The sequence below is a fragment of the Aphelocoma coerulescens genome, chromosome 3 (assembly GCF_041296385.1).
Source record: "Aphelocoma coerulescens isolate FSJ_1873_10779 chromosome 3, UR_Acoe_1.0, whole genome shotgun sequence".
In the NCBI taxonomy this organism is placed as follows: Eukaryota; Metazoa; Chordata; class Aves; order Passeriformes; family Corvidae; genus Aphelocoma; species Aphelocoma coerulescens.
Window position 1 is genome coordinate 64,670,256 of NC_091016.1, and position 20,212 is coordinate 64,690,467.

The window sequence follows — 20,212 nt, forward strand, 5'->3', positions numbered from 1 at the left end:
TCCAAACTGAAGTAAATTGTTGTAAAAGAAAATGTTTAAATGGGCTTATTGGTCAAGCACAGCTCAGACCCTGGAAAAATCTTTTATTATGATTTTGTGGTGGGGAAAAACTAGTAGTAAAGGTAAGTATTTTAAATAACCTGGACACTTTTTTTGATGATTTAGCCCCATTTGTTACTCTTCATAGCTGGCAATCTGGAAGCCTTAATTTCTACACTAGTTTTATACAAGTAAGAAGTAGCCACTGATTAAGAATCATCTCAGTCTGAATTCAGTGATTGGAATATCTCCCCTCCTTTATGTCTGGGATTTAATGTTCATAAAGCTCAAGAGAACAAATGTAATTGACTAAAGGCAAACTTGAAAGCAGCAATAAAATCCACCCTTTTCACCTGTTCTTAGCTTTGAATACACACCCATTTACAATACAGGGTTTAGTGAATGATTTATCAGTATTGGCCTTGGGTGACACCCTCTCCTACAGAGATACCTGTGCACATGGACATCTTGCAGGACATGTTCTCTAATAAAAATGTTGGCTCAGAGATTTGACAGTGACAATTCATCACAGATATTTTCACCTTTAGAAATATACCAACAAAAACTAAACTGTTTTATGGTACCAACCTCCCCATGTGTCATTCCAGGAAACATTTCCCAATAATAACATTGTTGATGGCCAAATACTGAAGCCTATCCTGATCCTGCCAGTGAAGCGTTGCCTCCCAGCAATGCATATTCTGATCTTCTGCCTAGCCTAAATTTAAACTCCAGGGACAGAGCTCCCATCCCTTCCCTGAAGAAATGTTCTACTACTTACGAGATCTGACTGTAAAGATGATGTTTTATTCAGATTACACTTCCTACTAAGCTTACTACTTTCAATTTTTACCATTCATAATCCCTCACAGTGTCTTAAGTAAGAGTTATATGAATAAGAGTATATTCATAAGAGTTACAGCTTTCAGGGATGATTAGCATGTGAGCCCTCTCTCCATGCCCATTAAGTTAAGCTATCCTACGCTCACATCTTATTTTAGTCCACCTGAACCAGCCTTCAGTGTGTAATCATTTGTTACTCTCTTACAAACTCTGCCCAAAATAAACACGTCCTAAACACCACAAATTTTCAGACTGCTGAGAAGTGCCTGATAGTTTACATACACTATACTTCCTTCCTACTTCTGCAATGCCCAGACCTGAAGGCAACAATCCACATGGAGCCCTACAACAACTGCAGCACCCAGCAGTGTTACACCCTCCCTGATTTCTGTAATTCAATTTCTGGTGCTCAGTCTATGTTTCCCTAAAATGCTAGTTTGCTGTGCAAGAATATTCTATGTCCCTACAATCACTGCTGCCAGACCTCTGCCTGGTCCCATCTTCTCCTTCCTCCAGTTATTCTCAACTTCAGCAGCATGCCTCAAATTCAACTCCATCTCTTTGACACCTAGATCATCCTGAAGGATTTGCAGAGCATCTTGAACCGTTTGCAAGTATCAATCATTTTCCTCTTACCTCTGCAGAACAACCTTGTGCAACTTTTAAAGAACACACTGGAGACCATCAGGCACGTCCCTCCATTGCCAACAGGGAGGGCAACCAGCACTGGGTGCTCGGGTCAGGCACAGAGACTCTGCTGAAGCCTCATCTGATGCCACAAAATTAATAAAATCTTTTCCATTCCCAGTGGCAACAGGCAAAATACAAGGCATCAAAAAGGATCTGTGGCTTTATAATATGCTACTCAAAATATCTGCTGATGGTCATAAGACAGAAAGAATATGCCAAAAAAACTGTATGATGTAGTCAGTTGGCAAATGCGGAAAATCACACACAAAATGAAATGCGTTCAACACTGTAAAAGCAGGGCTGTGGGAAATTGCTGGTTCTCCATATAAGGATCCAATATTTTTTCAATTTGCCAGCATAGCATAAAGCACATAAAAAAATCTTAAAATAAAATTCTAAATGTTAACCATGAAGAACACTTTTTACAATATTTCTTAAGAATGTTAATTCTGTACACCCATGAGTCCTGATTTTATAATTTGCAGGCAGTCTAAATGAAAAATAAGAGTTTTTTAAATTCTCCATATAAAATGTCAACCACCTTCTTAATTGAGAGCTAGAAAAGTGTAATTGAAAATTACTAACCTCAAGCACTCATTAGTGACAAATCCAAACCCCAGCTGAACACAACCCTAACAGGATTAAAGAGACATTCAGGATGATGTATGTAGACCTGGTATGCAAGAAAAGCTGAAGAAAAATCTGGACTTATCCACAGAGCAAGGATCAGACAAAGCTCTGGGAGGAGCGGTACTTTGGTACCAGACATGCACACACACTTTTCCTGGTGCCTCCTTCCCTCTGCTGCTGGAGCTACAGATGCTGCCCACAGGCACCCTCAGGAGCACAGGAGGCTGGAGCCTGCCTCACTGCAGCCTGGAGACATCACTGCTGGGCCCAGATGCTGCAAGGTCACCCAAGCTCCTCCCCGAAGGAAGCACGGAATGGCTTGCCATGCACCTCATGAGAAGGTATTTCCAAGAGCACAGCCACCCTTTGTCCATTTTTAATAGCCCTTTGCCACTTCCCCCACCACCATGAAGCTCTTCAACAAGCGGGCAGTTCGGTCCACCATGGCTACTAAAAACACATACAAGTAAACAGGACTCAGGCTGAATTTCATGGTCTCAAGGTCCTTCTGTGAGCATCAAAATCATTGAGCATGAGATTTCCTATTGATCACATGGCACTGGCTGCACATCTAAGGAGGCTCAGGAGGGTAAATGATTTTTTCTCAAGTCAATTTTAAATTGGCTTCCTAAATTGTCTCCAGATCCTTTCCAGACAGCAGAATGGAAATAATTAGAGGTGGTTGGAAAATGGAATTTTTGTCCTGTGGGGAAAGTCTGATAGCCCTGTACTTATTTTTATGCTAACACAGGACAAAGCGTAAAAGCCTTAAAATATTTAGTAGAGCAAAATACTGTAAGGTATTTGGAAGCAACATCCTGCACACTCTTTGACTTATTTTGTTGCTAGAGAAGAGCCCATTCCTCACATGGGCTCACCAGCAGCCCACATAAATGGCTTAGTTTTAGCCCAAGATTCTTTCTACTCCCCAAGACCACATGGCAGTGACTAGTACTGTTGACACAAGCTCTCCATACATCCTACTCCTCTCAGTGTATGGGTGAGACAAGAAGACAGCAGGAACTGCACTTAATCGCTGCTCCCTTGCTCATCTTCTGAAAACAAATTTAAATGACATGTTTTGGAGGTTTGGGTGAGGAGGTCCCCCCATTTTAAAACAAACCTTTGTCAGTCTGAAGTGGTTTATCCTATTTTTTTCTGATGCTTATTGTGGAGCCAACAGTTCCCCACCACCCAGATGCAAACTGAGAACAGTCATAGAGCTGGGGGCTGAGACACCATGGGGAAATACACAAAGAAGTGATCTGTAAAAGTCATACACAAACTGCGAACAAGAGTAAAAGGGACATTCACTCTCAACACCTCTTATGGACAGGAATAACACAACTTCCCTCCTGTTCTCCATGTACAGCACATGCCTTCTACTGCCTAACCAGAGATACACTGTCAAACCAAGGACCTAGGTAACTAAGTCAAGTAAAACTCTTTCTTCCTGACACCATGGAGATGGCTGCTTTATGCAAGTCATGCAAGTCATCCAAGTAGAATGCCTCATGGGAAAACCTTCAATGCCATCACTCTGTTAGGGTTCTTTTCTGCAGCTGTTTAACTGACAGAGCCATGGAAATCCTGAGTACTATGAATTCTACATCATTTAATTCCTGGCTTCAAGTGCCTTTGACTAGTGCTCCTGATGAGGATGACACCTCTGTCTGTAACTTGCTCTAAGTTACCATTCCCTCAATGCAACTTTCCACTGTACAGCTAAGGAGATCTTGGCATCTCTTCCTCTCCAGGTCATCTGGCAACTGTTCCCAGAGGAACCTGCAGCATGCTGTCCAAGCACAGCTGAAGCAGACAGAGCCTGAAGCACAAAATGGCTAGACATGAAATTGCTTATCCCATTTTATCTATCTTTCTCCAAATGCTCTTTCCAAGCCAGACCAAGGTAGCAGGGAAAACAAAGGAGCCCTTCGTTACGCATGGGGAAGGGAGTGATTGCATCATTTCAAAATTTTCACCTCTGCTAACCTTCCCACAAGGAAACGCTGCTTCCAGTAAGCTTTATACTGAAGACTGCAGAATCTACAAGTACAGGGCTCAGAAAAAAAGGCTTGATGAAGAAGGTGAAACAGTGAAGTTTTTTTTATACTTTTGACTTAGCTGGCCACCAGCTTGGGAACTGGATGGAAAGCAGCCCAGCAGAAAAGGACCAGGGGGTGCTGGCTGACCAGCCACCTGACCATGAGCCAGCATGTGCCCAGGTGGCCAAGGCCAGTGGCATCCTGGCTTGGATCAGCAGTAGTGTGACCAGCAGGACCAGGGCAGTGATTGTCCCCCTGTACTCAGCACTGGTGAGGCTGCACCTCGAGTGCTGTGTTCAGTTTTCCCAATTCAACAAGAATATTGAGGTGCTGGATTGTGCCCAGGGAAGGGCAACAATGTGGTGAAGGGTCTGGAGCACAAGTCCTATGAGGAGCAGTTGAAGGAGCTGGGGTTGTTTAGTCTGGAGAAAAGGAGGCCCGGGGAGACTTTACTGCTCTCTACAACTGCCTGAAAGGAGGGTGTATCCAGGTGATATTTGGCCCCTTCTACCAAGGAACAGCAACAGGACAAGAGGACATAACTTAAAGTGGCACCAGAAGAGACTGAGGTTTGACATGAGGAAGAATTTTTTCACTGAAAGGGAGGTTGAGCATTGGAATGGACTGCCCAGGGAGGTGGTGGAGTCACCATCTCCAGAGGTTTTCAAGAAATCACTGGACACAGCACTTAGTGCTATGGTCTTGACAAGGTGATGTTCAAAGGTTGGACTCCATCTTGGAGGTCTTCTCCAACCTTAAGGATTCTGTGATTCTGTAATTGCTTCCTCCTCTTTTAATTTTTCTATACAGTGAGGCAAGTTTTCCAAAGTTAAAAAAAAAAAAAATCATTAACAAGCTCAAAGACACTTCAAGAGAGGCAGGATACTAAACCATGCCAGTTTCCTTTCATCAAAGACACAGATCCACAGGATCTATCTATAGGTTATAACACCAGCAGGTTCAAACTTGTTCTGAACAGACACAAGAAATCCCTGCCCACGCTTGGAGATAACCAAAAATCTTTTGAACACTTTGCATGGCTCTGGGCCAAACTAATAAACTCTGCTGAGCCGCAGGGACATCTCTGTGCCCTTACCTCAGGCTCGGCACAGCTGGCAATGCTCACAGTGCTTCGTGCTGGAACAAACCATAGGCAGAGATCATTCCTAGCTGTCTTCACCACAGCATGGAGAAGGAAATGCCACCACACTCACAGCTTTGTCTTCAAGCCTTGACTTCAATCTTGGGACTATTCATACCCATTATCTGCATTACCCACCCAACAAGCAGCATTTTAGGCCAGTTTTTGACTCAAGTGTCAATATTTTGATATGGACATAATGTTTTTCACCTGAAGCTGATGAAAAGAGTTGCAATGAGAGTCTAACTAAACCAATACACTTGGTTTTAGCTTTGAATTACACTGTTTTACAACAGCTTTTTCTGTTTTTCTGTTTACACATTTGCACAACGCTTCTTAAACAAACCAAAATTTTTTTATTCAAGTTTTTCTTTGGAATGCTTCCTCAACTCTTCGAAGAGCATCTTACTGGGTTGGGTGGTGGAGCAGAAAAGGGAATGATGAGACTTACACGTTGTTTACAGTGGGTAGAGCTGCCAGGCTTCTATCCAGTTTTAAGACATACAGCCTTTGAAAGCCCTTATGTCTGGTCTTTGACTCAAAAATGACATCTCTACAGACAGAGGGGTATGGGGCTGTAAAACCAAAGCATATTTTCTTAACACTGCTCCAGAAATATCCTCTGCTAAACGTGTAACAGATGCATGTTCCTCATTAAAAAAGTGTTGCTATACATTATGTCTTGGCTGCAGACAGATTCTGGCAGAGATTGATACACTGTGGACATATAATTCATGCGTCTAGTATGTGAACTCTGGACCCTGCTTAACCTGCTGAGGTCCTGTTGTGGATCTTGGGCCATGGAAATGGGAGCAAAGGGAGAAAGCAGACAGACGTGGAGGACCAGCGTGGAACTGAGAAAACAACAAAGCTATTGGACACACTTTTCTCAGCGCCATCCCCAGGCACCCAGCTTTTATTCCCATTTGTATAATGAACTGGAAAAGCAGCACCAATTCCAGCTACCTTTCTTTGAGAGGAAAAAGAAATCATCACTTCATGGTGACCATTTTCTTCCTTGAGTAATCTCTTGCCTTTTGTTGAAATTTAACTTTGGGGTTTTGGAAAGGTAAGTCCTCATGATGAATTACAATATATTTTTTTGGCTGATTGGTGCTTAAAACCCGCCCATGCTAATCATAACTTCATAATCCACAGGGAGACCCTTAGTTTTATTCCTTGCCTGGTATTCAGACTTCCATTTAATTACTGGTTACTTAGATTTATAGGCAGATTTGCTAAAAACAGTGACTCTCTGTGTGCAGACAATAACCTTTTGATGGGTAAGGTAGTAAAACTGAAATTCCTATGTAAACAGCACCAAATTTTAAAAGTAGCTGGTTTAGCTCTCTAATGAAATTGGCAGCACTGTGTGGGTACTTTGTCTTGGAGAATGCTAAATGGTGCATAGCCAGCATTTGCTCCATAAACTGTCAAACAAGAGAACCGCAACTGTTCAGTGATTTGTTTTTCTAATGTAGTTCTCTACTATGGGAAATGTCTTTTCCATGACCAAATGTAGAAGCTGTCAGGATCCAAAAGAAATAGAGGGGAGAAAGATGATGTCTAGAAAGTATCTCCCAACAGAGAAAAAAGGAGAAGGAAAACATTTCTCAAAGACCCAGTTTTGGTAGTATTATGAAAAAGCAAAACACTTAGGAAATAATTACTTCAAGGATGCTATCATTAATTGTTGGGCATCAGTTACAGTACTATAACACTCAAATTTGTCTCTCTCTTCATTAGGTAGTACTGATGATAATACTGCTGCATTTCTCCATAGGAAGAGTAAACAACAACATATATATCTGGTAAATTTCTTCTCAGGGCCTTCTACTACTTTACAAAATGAAACTGACTTTGTCACCTTAGAAAGGTAGAAAGCCCCCCTTCCATTACTGAAGAAACAAACACTCTGCACAGAAGTGATACCTGAGCTCTATGCCTCAGCAAACAAAGCAGTACATGAGCACTGATCCTATTTTGTTCTATATTCCTTGCAGCATTTCACTGCTGTTTTAGCCTTACGTCAATACCACAGGCAACAAAAGCAACATCATTTTGTTCATAATAATAAAGGGTAGCTAAACAGGTAAAAGTTTCCACCACTGATGAAAGGACATCCCCAAATAAGAATTTTAAAAGCAATCAATATGGACCAACTATTTCGGACAGGTGCTCTGGTGAAGTCTCTCTCTCAGTAATGGAAAAAGCAGCACAGCTCTCCTTTTCCTACTTCTGTTTGGACCAGAGGAAAAAAGAAGAAAGAAAAAAAGACACAGATTTCATCATCTGAATTCAAACCTCATCTGATCTGGTCCTCAGGAAGACACACGGCATTTAAATATATGCAATGGCTATTAAGGGATTGACTCTGGAGAAGTAATCAGATAGACAATATTTTTACCAGGGTTCAAGTGTCCACAATACCTAGTAAAATAATCAAGGCAACTCTGAGCAGACTGCAAGACTCCTCTGTGAATGTAGATACTTCCCAGTGGTGCAATTGTAGCTGTTAATCAGGCCTTGCCGATATCTGTTGCACACTTCCAAGCAGCTGATGTAAGAGTTAAGTGCCCACTACCCCACAATTTCCCTCCCTGCTGCCAGCCTAGGAACCAGTTGTTCATAACAAGAGCAATGGGAGGACGGGACTACTGCAAGGAACTCGAGAACTATCAGCAATAATATGCCAACTACAACAAATCTGCTCTACAAGAAGAGAGTGTCAACACACATCAGTAGCCTACATAGCAATTGTCGAGAATCAAAGCTCACATCGTTTTATGTCCCTAAAATGTCAACTCAATTGCAAATTCAAAAACAATAGTTTTATCACTTTGCCAGTCATAGGACAAATCCTACTAATCTTGGTTGTGCTGACCTTGACCAGGCTTGAGACAAGTAACTAACAAATGCAGAGAAAACCAGAAGCCCAGAGAGTCATTACAAAAAATAAAAATCACAGCCATGGTATGACACACTAAAGTCCTGTTCAATCCCTACTACCCATTGCAATCTGTATTACCCTTAGGGAATATTTCTAGATTAAGCTGACTACTAGCAGCATCTTCTTTTATCCATAGTCTAAAGCATTATTGGCATTCTATAAAGAAATGGGTGGGAGAGTATTGTGAATGTTCTGCAGATATTTCCCTTTACTGTTGTTCACTATTAGATTGTGATACAACTTAAAAATTGTCCCCTCATTTGGAGCTACATGAGTCCAATCCACCTAGTTAAAGCAAAGCTTTTTTACTGTCAGTAACAAAATCAATGCTATCACTAAAAAAAACATGAAGGGAAGGGACAAAGATTCATAACAAGACCGTGATCATGAGGTCACAAAAACATCAGCATGAATATTTATATTATCTTAAAAAAACCTTTATAATTATTTATGATGACTTAGCTTTTCAGCTGCTATTTGTGCTTTGTGATAACAAGAGACTACAATAGCACTTAGGACCATTTAACGTTTTTCCATACAGGAAGCATTTTATAGGTACAGTATGCCAAATGGGGATCACGGTTACACAGGTAAATAGCTACACCACAATCACTATTTGTCAGTGAAAATGAATCTCAAAAAAAAGCAGCCCCATAACTGTTTCACCATCAGTTTCTGGCTTTAGCCAGTTACTTATCTGAAAACTTGAACATCTTTAAGCAAATATTTGCCCCTGGAGAACTGATAAAGTGGTATATATACTAAGTATTTTAGTTCAAATAAAACATTCCTGTTGGTTTAAAACCACCAGAAAAAAAAATAATTATTTTAACAGTTTCTTTTTTCAAACAAGGTGCCTTGCAGTCAGTTGGTAAAGCCTGAAAGTTGGTAATTGCTTAACAAGCTTTGTATTCCAAACAAAAGGATCTTAGTGGTTCAAGTTTCTCTTCTTTCTGCTGTCCTATATACAATGATCACACAAGTTAATTATAGAGCATTAACTCTGACAAATATCTCATACTAAAATGGTGATATAGTTCTATTAGAAATCACAAAAAACCACTAATTATTGGTACCAATACCATGTTTAAATGTGATCTCTCTGTATCTATGGGCAGATCACATCTATGGACAGCCAAGATAAAATTTGTACCATCTGACCTAAAGGAACACTCTGCAGTGGGAGCATGGCTACACCAACCTCAGTTCCAGATCCTGGACTCAGTCTTTCCACAGTAGGCTAGTTTCTTGGACTAGAAAGAGAAGTGAATGTCCTATTTTTACAGGGCTGCATTAAATGTTTCCTTCTAAAAGCTATTTTAATAACATTGTGGTGCTTCACAAAGGAAACTCATTCAGCATATGGTTAACGCATATGAACATGCCTCCTACCTCTGAAGAGACACAGGTTTTTAAGAGCATTTTCAAGTGACTAATATCAAAATAAATCAGCAATTTAAACTTTACAGCATCAATTGAAGATGACATTTTGGCATATAAGTACACAAACTCTTCATGGTGTCCCTGCAGAAGCCATCTATAACTCAGAAGATGCACAGAGCCTTTCAAATGACAGCGATGGAATTTAAATTATTTAATTAGAATAATATGCTCTAGTCCCTGGCCACTCTCTCACTATAAAGTAGGAATTTCCTCTGGGCAGGCACAGCACACAAACCAAGCTGCGACTGCTTGTCCCAGCTCCAAAACAACGTAGTCTTACTTCCCAATCCTGTGAGACACCAGAACGGTCTGCTAACTTCTTTTGTCAAGTTTCCTCTCTTCACTAAGTCTAAATCCATTCTAACAGTACAAGGAAAACAGAAGCCGTTGTTACCATGACACAGAGTTTAAAATACTAATAAGAGCTACTGAAAAGCATGCACATTTGTACTACCTTCTGATTTACTTTTCGAATCAAAAGCAGAAGTTCATTTCTTCTGCCAAGGCACTTTTTCTTTTTTAATTAAGAGACTTTAAAATCTGAATCACTCTTTTTCTGGGGAAGGCATGGAAAAAAAAAGACAAGGCAGACTACTACCAACCCAAATTTACCTCAAACCCTATTCCTTGTAATTATTGGCTTCTCTAAAACTGGATGCCAATTTTAAAAAATATTTTTTTAATTACAGTAGAAAACTGTTTTTACAACTTTTCCTCTTTAGTGATTAAATACTGAGAGTACCAAAGTTGAATTTAACTTACTACACTTTCAAAAAGCAGTAAGGAACTAAAACCAAGCAGGAAGACCAGTTTTCCTGCTTTTGATTTTTATTAATGATTCCAAGAAATTCTTTTTTTAACCTATATGAGAAAGTTGCTGACTTCAGTGAGCAACAAACTTCCGCAACTGACTTCAGTGGAACCCCAATTAATATCCTCAAAGAGAACATTTGTCTGCTCTTTCCTTACTGGAGATAAGAAGTTCCCTTCTAAATTGCATCCTAGAGACATTTGACTAAAACTATTTTCCTCCAGGCAAAATGTAAACATCTATAAATATTTTGTACCAACACTGCAAAGCAAAAAAACAGACTAAGCACTATTAATGTGCACCTTTTTTTTTTCATCACATTTATAAGAAACAGGCAGTGATGCACGCCACAAGGCTGGGATCTAATCAGACACAGTAAGGCCCTGTCTAGACAGGCAAAAGTTATTACAATCAGTTAGCGTGGTTGAAGAACTCCATTAAGATGCAGGCCAGCAAGAAAGAAACCACATTAGCAAATGACACAGCACAACCAGGCACCAAGGCAGCCAAGGGGCCTCCTGGCACCTTCAAAATCAAGACTCTCTTCAAGAAATTGGCAAGCTGGCATGTCACAGCCCTGGCTCCTTCGTCAACACTGATGTGACAGACACATGAGCGGTGGGCGACTGCATAACCCCACAGTGCTCTGACCCAGCCACAGCATCACTCAGGGAAAAGGAGCTCATGGGCGAGCAAAGATGAGCCAGAGTGCTATTCCATGATGCTGTGCCCAGGCACAGTCTGACCCAATCCCCATAGCAAGGGACCAAGTGCCCACAACAGAAAAGACAATTTACTCATGAGGTGATCACGTGCTGCCGGTGTTTTTCTCACCCTTCATTCCTTGGGATGATGTCACTGTTGCTTGTGGAGAAACACACTTCCGTTATATTTGGGATATAAGCACACATGCTAGGAGTAAGAAACACTACACTAAAGAAGAAAGAAAAGCCAAACTAAACAAATCAAGAAAGAAATGAAGAGTTAAAAATGAAGTGATAAGAATTACATATAAAGCAAAGCAAACTTGCTTCCTTTGCTGCCATCTTCCCCCTTGATCAAAACTTTCAAGGCTTCTCAATAACACCTATTTGCTTTGCAAATGGTATATCACAGCATACTTGATACAATGCCAGATGCAATAAAAAAACCACGCACAACCTATTTATTACTCTTACTTGATAACTCTTTTTCAAATAACTTGGTTTAAAATAAAGAAAAAAATACACAATTCTAAAGAGAGAAATAACACAGTGACATCACCTAGGAAATTATTGTCTCAACATCTACAGACATTAGAAACACGAAACACTTCCAAATTTAGACAATCCATCATTTAACATGGTCCAGAAAAAAAGAGAAACAAAGCCAGAAAAGTGTTCATACTTTAATTACTATCAACAGTAAACCCTATTTTCAACTATGTTATCCCAAGCAATGAACTACAAGCTTTAAAACTGCCATTAAAGTCCTCACAAACTATTAGCTGAAGAGGAACAAGCATATATTTCTGTGGTTGCACAATATGACACATACGGTTTTGGGATGGGAGAGGAAGTTATAAACTATCCACAATCCACCAGGGAAAATCTTTCTTCTTTGAATCAAGAACAGGCTTCATAATAAACTCCTCCACTATTGTATTATATAATCTCATTGGTTGCATTTGTCCAAACTTTTACAGTGCATTACTTTGTGTCACTGCAATTTACTTTCCAGAAAGGGAAAAAATCCCACAGAGAATTTAGGAGTATGCACAGAAACTGTTAGAACTTCTCCCATCCATTATCAATATACTATTACTATTCTTAAATTTTCAGAAGCAATTGCTTCACTTTGGCACCATCAGAATCTCACCTTTGGCTCTAAACGGTAAGGCAACCTATCAGTCCATAAAGGGAGTTCCACAGCAGCATGAAGGATCCTTATCAATGTGCCCAGGCACTATCAAACGTGAGGTCGGAGTAAAATTGTAGCTGCAAATGTGAGCAGACAGCACCTGGAGCTCACCTGTGCAGTCAGTGGGCAGGGCACCCACATGACCCCTGCAGACATCCTACTGAAGGCAAGTCAGTGAGGCCTCCAGCAGTGCTTGATGGTAACATCATTAGCTGAGCATGGAAGAGCTCAGATCTGGCTAACAAATGCAGGTTTTGGAAGCACATCTGCTATTAAAAACAAACAAAAACCTGTCTTTCAATCAGGTCTTAGTCAGCTCCTTGATAAGCTGTACTGTGACACAAGAGGAAGAATATCCAAATCCCATAGATCAATACCGTCAAGTACTGCAGGCAAATGGATCATAGAATCATAGATTAGTTTGGGTTGGAAGAGACCTTAAAGATCATCTATTTAAATCCCATGGCCATGGGCAAAGTAGACTTCCTCTCTTCTGTAAGTAAAAACTGACAACTAATTAACACTTGCACTTGCAGCAATTTATTCCAGACAGCCAGAATACTTTCAGTAGGGATCTAACGTGAGACAGTGAGGGATGCCCAGGACCTGAGCACCACATGAATATCTTCTGCCAGCTTCTCAAGGGACTGCAATAATGGGAATGGAAGAAGTAACTGCACCATCAACATCAGCTAAAACTACACTGCTACGCAAAGGGGAGGTCTCACAACATCCTCCATCTCTGGCCATCAATTGCCACCTCCTGTCTTCAGATGACACTATTGCAAGTGTTGAAACAGGACAGCAGTTAGTATGCTGATGGTTTTTTCCCCAATCGTGAGCACTAATTTTCAGCCTGATCAGTGATCTGATCCAACTCATAGTCAGCAGAGCCAGTATAAGCAACATGTGCAGATGGTGTAACCAGGAACAGAAAGAACAGATTCCCCATCTTCTGCTGCAGCAAACACCCTGCCCTCTTCCACTGGGATTCAGTTTCTACTTTTCCATCAGCCCCAGGATTGAGAAACACATACATCTTATTGCATCTGGCTGATTAGCACCCTTTCCTGTCACAAGCCCATGTGATAAGCACTTACTAATGCAAGTTTCATGACTGATTGTAAAACATCTGGCTCACTCTGTGCATTAAGCGCTAGACAGACACTGCAGAGAGCAGCAAAATCCAGTAAGTGCTTACAAACTCACACACTTTTTATAAAGCCCTGCACATTGTGCTGCTCTACCTACAGCGTTTATTGTTGTCCAAAGCAACAATTATGCAACACTTGGGCACTTGCTTAATTTTTCTGTTACAAACTACTCCATTACACTTAATGGATTAATTAGCAAAGGCTCATTTTTACCCAGAGAGTGAAGGCTCCCAAGGCTACATGCAGAGTCACGGGACAGGCTCCCAGGGGGACGCAGGGAGGGGAAAAGGCACCTGGGAGCACCTACAGTCACACTGCAGCTCCACAAGCAGTTTTGGCAGCAGTATCAAGTTTTCCCAGTAAAAAAAGCTACCCTACCTTCTCCACATCCATTTTCCTCCTCTCTTACCTCCTAATGAACCAAATCATGGAACTGATACAGATTAAAATTACACCTGTATTTTGCTCAGTGCCTAGATCCAGATCACCACAGGGCAGCGTGTTTGTGCTGTTATGAATGGGGAAAAGAATCAGAGGTAGGCAGGGGCTGCCAGGGCAGCCCCAGGTTGCAGCAATTTAAACCACCCAAAGCACAATCATAGCCCAACTCTGTAGTTTCAGCCCTCCTACAGTTACCTGACACTGAAATTAGAGCAATAAGGGTGCTCCCACCCCCCCTTCCTCCATCCATCTCCCTTCCCTCTCCCCACAGCACTGGGGCTCAGCGTCTCCCCCAGACACTCCTCTGGGAAGGCAAAGATGCAAAGAAATCTTGCAAAAGAAGCTCTGGGGCTGGATTAGGCTTCTGCTACATTGGCTCCTGGAACTGGCTTTCCATAGGGTTGGATGAACTGGCAAAAAGGAGAGGGTGCACTGGGTCCCCAGCAGAGCACCCAGAGCAAGAAGTCTATATTTTTCCCAACTACAGAGAGCAAGCCTGGCCAGGACCAACCACTGCCTCCCACAGGGAACAGCCACAGAAGTAAACCCATTTGCCGGATTGGAAGTCTCACTCATGCCAAAAACATAGAAGCACATTATTGTAAGTTTAGTTAAATAAAAAAGGTCATACAAAGTACTGGTTTCCTTTCACATTCTTTGCATATACAAAGATCCCAACGGTTCCAGGAGGATTTTCTTGTATAGCCTTACTGAAAGCTGATTAAAGACAATGACCATTAATCCCACTAGTAACTTACAACAAAACGTTAAATTAATTTCAGTGGGAGTTCTGGATGTGTACAAAACCCAGCATGATATCCTCAGATTCATACACATTGCTCTCTTGGGAAATGACAAGAACTCTACAGACATACGAAAAGGCGAAATTTACTCCATGTTATTAGAACTCGGTACAAAAATCGCCAAACGATCTGCACCAGGCTTAAAACTATTTCCACAAACCCGACCTTTTGAAATTGTCATTGTTCACGCCGCTGTTTCCCTTTTCACCTCTTACTTTGAAAGCTCACCCCCCGCGATCATCTTTATCCAAGATCCGCGCCAGCAAACCTTTTCATTTTGCTAAAATCCTGACGGGCGTTTTTGGAAGCTGCTGAGCCCAGCGCGGCACTGAGGGAGCGAGGTTCCCCTGAGCACCCCCTGAAGTGCCGGGCACAGCACCAGCATGTGGCAGCGGCCGGACTCCCTGCAGGGGCTCCAGAGTAGCCCGGTTATCCCGTCTAGAGCCACCGCCGCGGATATCCCGCCGGGAGCCGGGGACCCCCGCGGCCGCAGCCCCGCTCCCTCCGGGCGCCTCAGCGCTGCGCGGGGCGCGGACCCGACCGCGGCCGCGGCTCTTTGTTCGGCGGCGCCGGAGGCAGGAGCGGCCGCGCCCCGCGGAGCCGGGGGGGACGCGGCTCAGCCCGGGGCACCGGGGCGCGCAGGCCGGACAGGGCGGCGGGAGCCCGCGGAGCCGGGCGCGCCCAGACCCCGACCCCGACCCCGTCCCGCGGCCGCCCGCTCCGTGCCGCAGGGACGCGCAGCGGCGGACAAGCTCTCACCACAGACGGGCACGTGGGAGCGCCCGCCGGGGGCTGTCAGCCCCCTGCCCACCACCCCCTTACCTGTCCGCGGGCGCGGAGCAGCCCCGAGGACTTTGTCTCCGCGGCGCGCCCGGCTGCCAGCGGACAAGTTTCTACTCCTATTTCGCTCCTCGCAGCAACAGCGACAGTTTCCCCGCCCGCTCCGTCCGTCCATCCGCCCGCCCCTCTCTGCCTCCCTCTCTCCCTCCCTCCAGCAGGGGCGGGGGCGACAGTCCGGAGCGCGGCGCGACCCCGCCCCGCGGTTCTCGGGCTGTGCCCGGGCTGGGCCGGTACCGGGGCGTACGCGCGAGTCGTGTGCGAGCGGCGGAGGCGGCGGTGCGGCACGGCACGGCCAGCGGCGAGGCTGCCGGGCTGGGGGATGTGCCCGCCCCGGTGGTGCCCCGGGCAGGGCTGGGCGTGCTCACCTGTACCTGCCGGCCCCTGCAAGGGCAAGCGAAGGGTGCGGGATCCAGGCGTTGCCACCCCATCCTCCCCTGTTTGCCCGAGCAAGCCCTCCTGTCTTTTAGTCTTCGTTTATTTACAAACTTACTGCGAGTTACCTAGCTGTTTAATGCAACAGCAGGAGAAATTAAATCCAGGAGGAGCATCACACCTCTTGGGTTTTTCCACACACAAGAATTTAATGGAAGAGAAACCACCTGGGGAGCTCTTCTAAGAGGGGTTACACAGCAGAACGAATTCCAAAGGGAACGGCTCCAGCAGCACAATTACAATTCTTGCAGATATTTAGAAAGGCTGGGACAGGCCCCTGTCTCTGCACAGCGGAGGTATGAGAGCAGAGAGGGGCAGGCACACGGCCTGCAATTGTCTGCTGCCTTCGATTCTCCTGGTGTGTTTATTACCACTATCGCACCATGCAAGCACAGCTCTGATGTGTGTTACATAATTAACCATTGTTATGTTGGTAACCCTGTCATTCTCTCTGCGGGGCAGTTGGGAGTATGAGCAGAAGGGCTTGATGTTGGGATAGTCACCTGTTGTTCCCCTGACAATTTTTTTTTGTTTTCCCTCCAAGAAAACTAGATCAAAAAAGTTCTTTGCCATAGAGAGCAACGTGGTGAACATTGTGGTAGTCCTTTGTTCCTCAGCTAGGCAGTGCCACAGGCAGGCCTTAAGGTTTTGTTTCCTCCCTGGCAGGCTACACCCTATCTTCAGAGACACCGAGTGCATCAGAAAAGCAAAACTGGGTGGAAGGGAATCTCTACAGGACGCTGAACTGAGAAGCAGAGGACATGTGTTCATGGTAGGCTCAGCTGCTTAGACAATACACTGTTAAAGTTTTCTGCTGGCTTCCTGGCTGCAATTTTTTTTATTTTTTTTTTTTTTTTTTTTGTAATGTAGTGAGAGATGGAGTCATCAGAATTGTAGTCTGTCAGGACAGAAGAGACTCTTCTAGCCAGCAATTGTTTTCTGTCAGAAAACACTACCTGTCCATCAGAGCACACCTAAGTGTGCTGTCAGTGAGGGATACTGACAGCACTCCTGCCCCACAGCCTGGCTTAGCCAATTGTGATTATGACATTACAATGAAGAAATCTATCCTGTGACTACAAACTCTTTAAATATGAAACATTAAATAGTTATAGGATTAAAATGAGTGGCAACTCCCACAAGTATGGTTTCTCCTACTGATCTTGCAGAGAGCATTTAAGCTAGATTCACTGTCTAGAGAACTGAGAAGATACCTGTTCATCATTACTGATGGAAGGAAGCAGAGGAACATTGCAAAACTATTATATTATAAGCATTTTTTATTGTGTTGGGGAAAAAAAGAGAGGTATCAGGTCAAGTATCAGTCAAAAACCAGGCTCTTTCATTGTTCTTAAGGTAATCACTCAGAAATAAGTAGACTTTACTCACAGGGTGGAAAGAGTCTGCTGAAGGTTATGCAGGGACCCATCTGTACCATGCTCTATTTTAACCAGTGTCTCCATGGATAGGGGTCTCTTGCATAATCAGTACATTTACTTGGGGGTTGGGGTGTTTATCCTGTTCCAGATCACCTTCTCCCCCCCCTGCTGACAGCTTTTCTTCTTTACACAACTGCAAGTAGAATATCACTTTGCCTTTGTGCAACACCCCTCAATAAGGACTCTAGTGACAGACTATCAGCTGGTGACCATGGTGTTGGCTCTGTGCACTGAGAGGAGATGGAGCAGAACAAATCCATGGAGAGCTGTTGGAAATAATCAATGGCAGTACTGCTAATATGGCATATGAAAAAGTCATACAAAAAGTCATATGGAAGCTCTTAAAAAGTATTTGTTCTTCAACAGCTAGCTCTCGAACTTTCAGGATTGTACCAGGATTGTGTTCCCAATTTATTTTGCACAGGCCTGAGAGCTAACTACTTACTTTTAAAAAGAAATAGAAGCTTGAATGGTCTCATATTCAAATAATTTCTGGAACCAGGAATTTAAAAACAAGCTGAATATCATTAAAAATGCTCATATCTGGCATTGGCAGCACTGCAGAAGTGGTGAGGGAGGCATTATTGCCCCTCTCAGCCATACACCTTTGTTTTGCTGTAATGGATTATGTTTATAGTAAATTCATATTAGTGGTAAATCTAGTTTGTAGTGTACTCCAGAGATTAAAATCTTTACATTTGCAAAGTGATGAACGAGTTGCCTATCAAAAAAGACACAAGAAAATGTCATACCAGAAACTATCATCTGCTGTCATGAATATTTAAAGCTGGTGTCACTGTCACATGCTACATACTGTAAATTTACTCTTAAGGCCACCATTAAAATTCCTGAAAACATCACAAAATAATACGTCCCTTGCAGACTTGCATATTGCAATGTTTTGTGGTCACAGGTCCAGCCCTTACCTCATGACTCACTCAAGCAAAACATCTATTGAAGTAAATGGGAATTTGGCAGGAAAAAAAGATGGAGATGGGCCAAAATCAAAACAGGGATGGAAACACTCTGGTGTTTTAAGGCAGTTGGATTCCTTATGCGGACCCAAAGTTTGCTGTTCAGAGCTTAATTCTCCTGTGAGATTACCGAAGGACTTCCGATGGGCCTTCAACTGGCGTGTCTACCTCACTAAGTAGGCTTTAGTGAACACCATCTGTGGTTGTTCCTCATGCACACCAGGTTCCCAAGGCACACAATAAAGTCTTATTTGTGTAAGAATATCAAGTTCCCCCTTTTGCCCCTGTATTCCTTGGCTTTCCCTCTCAAGGAACTGTTACATTAGAAATTTCTTCAATCTTAACCACTTTCATCCTCCTGCCTTTGGTTTACTCTGGAGCAGCATGTCTGACTGACTCAGTGCTTGCATGGATTTCCTCTCTGTGGTTGGTGTTCCTGTTTGTCCTCCAAGTGTCTCTCTCTCTCCCTTTTAAGTACTGAAATCCTTTATCTGTCCCTTCCTGACCTCCCTGTATGTCTGGCTTCTGGGCATCTGCTTTACTTTTGTTCTCTGCTCTCCGGCAGCCGTCCATCTTCCATCCGGCTGCAGCAGCTGGGCATCACTGGGTCTGCCTCTGCCTGTCACCCTGGCTGCTCCTGGGACCCCACATCCCCAGCACAACCGGTGCAGACTATGGAAATGCCTGTTCCCTAAATTTCAGCTTATGGTGTTCTGCCAGTCAGGAGCCTAGGACCCCTTAAGTATTTGGGATCCTTCTAGCCCTCCTGCTCTCCTCGTCAGAAGAAGCACACAGATAATTTCTAGGTCTATTATTGAAAAATTATATACATGATGCAAACCATCAGATGGCAAATGCTCTACATCCTCTGCAAATGCACTTTCTTTCAACATATTTAATGAAGCACAGTCTCTAAGAGTGTAATTAAGAGAGAACACATTTTCACTGAGGGTAAATTAGTAAAGGTAAATTAAGGAATATGAAATGTTTCTCTTCTATTCTCTGCATGAGCACACATGCACAACACACACAAACACAGGTAGGGGAAAATGCCCATCTCTGATACATCACCAAAGCAGTGTTTTGGCTTCTGTGCCCCCTCTACTGGCTGGCCCCTTCATGTATTAACAAATGTACTTTAAAAAATTATATTGAAATTATTGATGATGCTGGTGCCTTAACAAAATTGGCCACACTAATAAAAATATTGCAAAGAATAAGTATCCTTACCAATCCTGCACAATGCTAATTCATGATTATTTGCTCCAAACATATATTCACTCTCAAAACAATTTTAAAATATTAAGAGATGTTGAAAGCTGAAAGATCAGTGCAAAAATTCCTACGGATAAGAGCATCTTCAAAACACAGATGGGTGTGAATAGGAGATTGTATTAATTTTCTTCATAATTTCCATGTTTTTGATGTAAAATCTTCCTCCTTTTGTATTTTTCCCCATCAAAAACAAGTTATGTAAACTTATTCATGACTCCATATGCTATATACATCCAAATATACACATATGTATATTCAAAGATAAATTATAAAAAAATCCAGAGAGATAAAATTAAATATTTGATACAGGCAAAAGTATGTACAGAGGGAAACAGATGAGGGCATAGAACATTGTTCCACTGG

General features: G+C 42.9%; 1 protein-coding gene and 1 long non-coding RNA gene across 3 annotated transcripts in view; one reads left to right on the forward strand and one right to left on the reverse strand.

Annotated features, from left to right (window-relative positions):
- TIAM2 (TIAM Rac1 associated GEF 2) overlaps positions 1-15,817 on the reverse strand; it is a 168,201-nt gene extending 152,384 nt beyond the window's left edge. Inside the window, exon 1 of the mRNA XM_069010622.1 lies at positions 15,712-15,817. The gene's annotated coding sequence lies outside the window, so the exon portion shown is untranslated. The remainder of the gene's footprint in view (positions 1-15,711) is intronic.
- A 250-nt stretch (positions 15,818-16,067) lies between these two features.
- On the forward strand, positions 16,068-17,230 carry LOC138108243 (uncharacterized). 2 transcript variants are annotated; one of them, XR_011149916.1, is made up of 3 exons: positions 16,068-16,129; positions 16,828-16,933; positions 17,032-17,230. It is a non-coding gene; the product is annotated as an uncharacterized lncRNA (long non-coding RNA). The 2 variants fall into 2 exon arrangements; XR_011149915.1 differs by lacking the exon at positions 16,068-16,129 and adding an exon at positions 16,377-16,457.
- The last annotated feature ends 2,982 nt before the right edge of the window (positions 17,231-20,212 follow it).